The following is a 6,494-nucleotide window of genomic DNA, read 5'->3' as shown; positions in this document are numbered from 1 at the left end:
TACAGCAAATCAAAGAAGATAAACACTGGAGCTCCGGTGTTAAAGGGTTAATTGAAGGCTAGCTCTGAAGATACGATCACACTGCCATCGGAAACTTGCGTTTAAGCGTCTATTTCCAATTAAACGTCTATGAAAATGTGTTCAAAACTCATGTTCGCCCATCACTACGCAGATTTTAAAGAGACTATTTGGGGTCCACTTACAAAACGCATCCATAAAACATGTTGAAATTTGAACTATTTGCACTGAAATTCCCTTTCCTCAGCTTCGAAATCCACTGGAATTGCGTTAATTTTGTAGTTTGAAGAACGTGTGTTATTTTGCTGTTGCCGGAAATTTCCCTGGTGTTAAAGGGTTAAGATGCATCCCTTCCTCTCGACGAGCCTCGAACAGGCATAGAGGACCCATAAACCCAAAGCAAGCAAGGCAGGAACAGAACTTCCAGTCAGCGGTTGGCCGCTCTACCTCTGCACCATGGCTGCTCTGTCTAGAGAGATAAATGTCGTGTTTATAACTGACTAAGATCTGAAATGCTGGAAAAACAGTCTCTATTGCTCAGAATAAAGTTTCAGGGGGACTTAAGATGGTGATACTGAGTAGCAACATGTTATAATCATGTATCTATTATACATGGATTTGACAAAGTCCTCAGTAAAGCAAATATATTTATTTGGATGTAATTGTTGGGACTGCACAAGTCATATCTGTAAGTTTTTTTTTAATATGAATAAAACAATTCTTAGCTAATTTAAAGGACTATCTTTTTAACTTATTTTAAATTGTGTTGGTCGTTATTCCCAAAGCTCAGTTGAAGGTTTTCAGAAGCTCCTATGATGCAAGAGGACAAACAGAGAAAAACCATTGGAAATAGAAAAGTATTTCAGAACAGGTTTTTACCCTCAAACTCATCTCTGAAGTTTGTTGATTAAGGGATGCCCTTTTCAGGGACCCGAGGAACTCGTGTATGCAGTCCCAAAGCTCATATTGCCAGCTTCCACACTTCTGGAACTTCTTTCTGTTTCACTCTGATTAGATTAGACATCCAATCCCTGAGTGATCCTCAAAGTCTCTCACACCTCAAGACAACAGCAGCACAGTACAGTGAAAAGGTCAAAAGACTGGGGGCCTTATGATACCTTAAACCTTCTAAGCTTTAATATCCTCACTCTTCCAACTAATGAAAACAGCTTCCACAGGTGGGAGTGAGATCAGACAGATTCAATCAGTCTGTTTTTCTGCACAATACCGCAGTTTAACACTCTTCAGTGTTAACTCAATTCTCCTCACTGTGTGACAGCTGTCCTCAATTAGTAGCTTACAGGATTTTACCGGAGCATGTCATACAAAGACTACAGAGTACTCTAGTAGTTTAGTTAGAGTGAAAAATGATTTTAAAAAAGGAGCAAATGTTGAAACTTTATTAGATTTTTATTGTTAGTTCTCTGTAAGTTATTTACTCAGCAGCAATGTCACAGAAAACTGACAGCTGCTGGTTTTGTTTCCATGTACTTCTCTAAAACACCAGTGTGTCCTTGTGCAACAGTGACTGTTTTTAACTGATCCTCTCATGCTTAATAGCAAAGTATCTAATAGTGCTCCCTACAGTACCCGAAGTTCCCCTCTGGTCATCTAATTGTTAAAGTTTTACCAGTGGTCTTTTAATTACGGTTAGTCTTTTTTTAGTCAAATTAATAATAAAAACTGTGTTGTTTTCTAGGATGTAGTTTCTGCAGAGCAGCAGACACTCATTAGAAATTCACTTCTAAATTGTGATTGGGACTGCTGGTGTGGAGTAAGGCTGCCCATCACCGATCTGTTCAAACACTGTCCCACTAGCTTACAGCCCCTCACACCCCCATGTTAACATTAGCGGTGCAACCAAAATGGTGAGTAACATTGGAGCTATTCCAGCTTAGACAAGGAAAATAAAGACATACATGATGCATCAGACTGTGTCCGATTGTGTATATATATATATATATATATATATATTAGTTTATGTTTGTCTCATCGTACATTTCTTAAAAAGCATAAATAAGCTGTAACAATTATTCCTTTGTACATTTCTTGGTTTACAAATTGCTTTGCTGCCCAGGTTTTAGCTAATATAAAATGAAAGGTAAAAGCCACAATGCTTAATAAACAATTTGTAAACAAAGTGGAATATAAACATTGAGAGAAAACACTTTTAAAGTGTGTTGTTTTACATCCATATCATTTATCAAAAAGGAAACTATGCGAGACATTATAGCCTGGTTTACTAAACGTTTTCACTGATAAAAATGTCACACCTTCAAACTTCAAACTTTATTTATTTGTATATTACCTTTTCTTTGGCCGAAACACAAGGTGCTCATCATAAAAGCAAATAAAATACATATTAAAAACACAAAAAACACAGAGTGTTTAAAAACAAATTTACACAAAGACAAAAAGCGAACAGCCCTCTCTCCCCCCAGTTCCTCCCCCCCACCCCATGAGTTCACCCCAATAGGACCCTTGTCAATAAAAGTGAATAAAGAGTAAAAACTGCAGATCTAAGGAAATAATCTGGCTGGTACTACTGTGTAGAAACGATATTACGAGAATCCCCTTATTCAGGACCCAGCCTGACCACGGGGGGCATCGCCGCAGCGCCCGCCCAGCACGGGGTAGAGCAGGGCCCGCTCTACAGAGCAGGGCCCCAGCCGCCCCAATGAGAACAGGCACCGCAGCAATAGCAGGATCTACTGTGTCGCCATGATGCTGAGAACGTGAGCCTTTACTCAAATTGTCTTCTTCCCACTGAGTCAGAAGAGAAACCTGGTAGGAAAAAAACTTTTAAGAGAATCTAAAACGTCCAGCAACCATGTTTAAAATCAATAAATAGTATTATAATTTCTTACTCAAGAGGAAGAAGTCCTCTGAAATTCACTTGCGTTTTGATCGTTTGAACCAGAGTCAGGAAACTTTGACCTCAACCGCCTGCACGTCTACACATTTTCAGATGTCATTACTCTACTCACAACTGGATCAGGTCCGTCTAGCCCAGAGGGTCCTAATCCAGGCCTCCAGGGTCGGTGTCCTGAATGTTTTCCAACTAACCTGCCATTAAAGATCCTTAGTGGCTAAACACACCTGACCCAGGTAATCAGCAGCAGATAAGGTTAGATTTCTGGAAAACCAGCTGGAGGCCTGGATTTGGACACCCCTGGTCTAGCTAATTAGAATATGCTAGAGCAGAGCATGATGGATGGATCTGTTTCAGTGTTTCTGATTTGTTTTCTTGTAAATTTTTCTTTATTTGCAAGTATGAAGCTGCCGTTCAGTTTTATTACTCTTAACATTTGTGCCACTTCCTAAATCAGTTTTTGAATTGCAATATAAACTTGTGTTTCTTTGATTTTTTTTATTCAAGCAAACACCTCCTAAAATGATCACCATGTACCACCTGAGAGCTCCACTGAGAAGGTTTCTACATTTTTGATAACCAGAAAATAATCTGAACTGTCCTAAAAACATAATAAAACAATCAAATTTTGCTCAGATCTGTTTTTGAGTTCAAACATTGTTAGTAAGTAAAACAAAAATCAACAATTTATGAAAGATCCTGCATTTATTTCTTCAATTGGAGAGTGACAAGATGTCTGAAGAAATTAGAAGTGTTCTAGTTTCTAAGAGAAAGGGAGACATGCAGAGTTCTAGAAACTTCAGAGGAATGAAGCTGATGAGCCACATAGAGAAGGTATAATGAACATGTTGAAGTTGAAGTTGGAGCTAGGAAAGAGGCCCAGAGGAGGGCCAAAGAGGAGTTTTATGGATGTATTGAAGGATGAAATGAAGGTGGTTGAAGTGAGGAGAATGCAAAGCAGAGAGTTTGATGGAGGCAGAATATTTGCTCTAGTGACCCCTTAAGGGGGGGTTGTCAAAAGAAAAGGAAAGAACAGATTGACATGGAACAACACAAATGAGTAGGGAATGACAGCATATGTCATAGCCAACCAAAAGAGCTGATGACAGGGACATTAAAATGCTGACTATTATGGTTGATGTGATAGTTTGTGGTGTAAACAACAGCTAGGTGTTTCCTGGATGCAGGACATTCATCAACATCAAGGACTCCCAATGACCAACTGCTTAAGAGTTCTAATGAGAAAAGCTTTATTTTTTTCAGATTGTAAAAATAAGAGCATTCCAGATCAGGAGAAAGGTGGCCAGCCCCCCTTCAGAAAAAAAAAGAACAGAAAGCTAAAGTGACTGAAGTATATCACTGTAGCCAGAGCCTGCTCAAACGTGCACCGAGGAAGTCACGTAGAACTAGTGTGGGCAGAAGGACGGAGATCTATACTCCATCTGTGACAAGCATTCTTAATGTTGATCCAGACAACACCAGACAATACGTTTCAACACATGTCTCAGAAAAGCTGAAATACAAATTTGGTAAGCAGCTAGATAATTCTTTATCAGATGATTGCCAGGGTTTTTAGTGTGACAGTGAAAAACCCTCCACATGTTTTAGTTAGCTTATTAGCTTGTTTTTTAATTAGACAGTAGTTCATCACAGCCTGTGAACGCTCCTGCCTGATACCACTGCAGCACTGCCAGTAATAAGGAATCATGCTGTGAACATGACAGATGGATGCTTCTCCATCTACTACACACGATGCAGAGAAGCAGACGAAGGAGACGCTAAAAACAAAATCTTTGCAAACATAAAAACAGTGAAGTGTTGAGATCATCAGAATTCAACTGTGAAACTGTGATAAGCTGTGTTCAGAGTACTCTGCCAAACCTGTTCTGAAAGGAGAAAAAACACACTCAGAGAGCTTGTTCATGTTTTTACTGAGCAAGAACAAAGATAATTCCATCAGCATGTCAATCACAATGATATAACCTAGCACTGCTTGTTCATGGTAGAATAAAACAATCAGGATGAAATCACTCAGTCCAGCTCAGTTATACAGTTCATGGTCCTGATTGTGCAGTTATTTATTTGTTGTTTCTCCAATAAGTTGTTTATATTTTTCTCACAGTTTCTGCTGGATATATGCAGTAAGACAATTTTTAACATTCTGGACCATTAAACAACAAAGATGCCGAGTGAGCTCAGACCCCAACGCATACTCTAGTGTCCTGCTAGTGCTTGAACTGCTCACCCCTGAGAAAAGCCACAACTGCCCTTACAGGTGGAAACAGTATGCAACCAAAAAATGGGGAAACCTGCAATTGGCCCATAGAAAAAGCAAGGTGAGCCCTTGAAGCAAAACTGTTCAGGAACATTTTTTCCCATGGACATACTGAGAGCGACAGGTAACAGATGGTTATAGAACACATAAGCATATACAAGGGTAAAATTATGCTGAAAAGTATATTCAACCTTGGCAAATGGGAGTGCGAGAGGATTGTGAGTGTTGGTCACGTGATAAGTACGCAGTCCTTGTTTGCAATCCGACGATTAAAATGAGGATATTAGACAATCAGAGAGTAGTTGTGTGGGCGTCCTAACGGCACTTATGTATCACCTGCACATCCCTGTGCAGACAGCATTTGCGCGCAGTCAGTAAGGAAACAACTTCTGATATCATGATGCTACCCAAGTAAGTAAAGCTTTCAGTGAAAGCTAAATTCTGATCATTGACCTTGATGGGGGTCTGAGATGAAATGTTCAAGATCAGAAGCTCTGACTTCTTCTGGTTGATTATGAGACCGAATTGGGCTCAACTGGTAATTAGGGCAGGCAGAACAGGATTAACAAAGTAAGGGTTACGTTCATCAGCATGAACAATATTTGGAAGTCATCACAGTACAACTCTAAGACCAAACTGAAACTCTACAGTAGCTGTGTCCTCTCACTGTTACTGTATGGAGCAGAGAGTTGGAAAATGATAGCAAGAATTGACAAAACCAACTTCCACACCAGAAATTTAAGGAGGATATTAAAGATTTTTATGGCCCCAAAAGATCTCCAATGAAATTCTATTGACCCGTTGCATCCAAGAAGACATGTCAACAATTATCTTCAAAAGATGCTGGACATTGAAAGGACAGGTACTGAGGAGTGAGAAAAACACAATCATAAAGACAGCACTGCACCGAATACCAGATGGATAAAGAAAAAGAGGACGACCCAACATCACCTGGTGCCGCACAGTAGAAGCCGAGCTGAAAGAATTTGGAGACATCTGGGGAACCATCTACACCTGGGCCCACGACAGATTTTATTGCTGCCTTAAGGGTCTCAAGGTGTAAAGGGCAGTAAGTAAGTAAAGAACCAGTTCTTGCAGCTTACTGATGACTAGAGTTTGACGTAAAAACACTGTATGGCATCAACCGTAGGTCATAAGCACTTTTACTAGCCTTACAAACACTTTACGATACACTCACCACACATTTCATGATGTCCCTAGAGGTTGTGCCTCAAGAGGATCACAACCAGTGTTGGGACTAACGCCGTTTAAGTATAACGGCGTTACTAACGGCGTTATAAATCAAGTAATTTAGTAATCTAACTAATT

This window comes from Oryzias melastigma, linkage group LG20 (genome assembly GCF_002922805.2).
Source record: "Oryzias melastigma strain HK-1 linkage group LG20, ASM292280v2, whole genome shotgun sequence".
In the NCBI taxonomy this organism is placed as follows: Eukaryota; Metazoa; Chordata; class Actinopteri; order Beloniformes; family Adrianichthyidae; genus Oryzias; species Oryzias melastigma.
The sequence above is the reverse complement of the archived record's forward strand: the minus strand, read 5'-3'. Positions refer to the sequence as shown.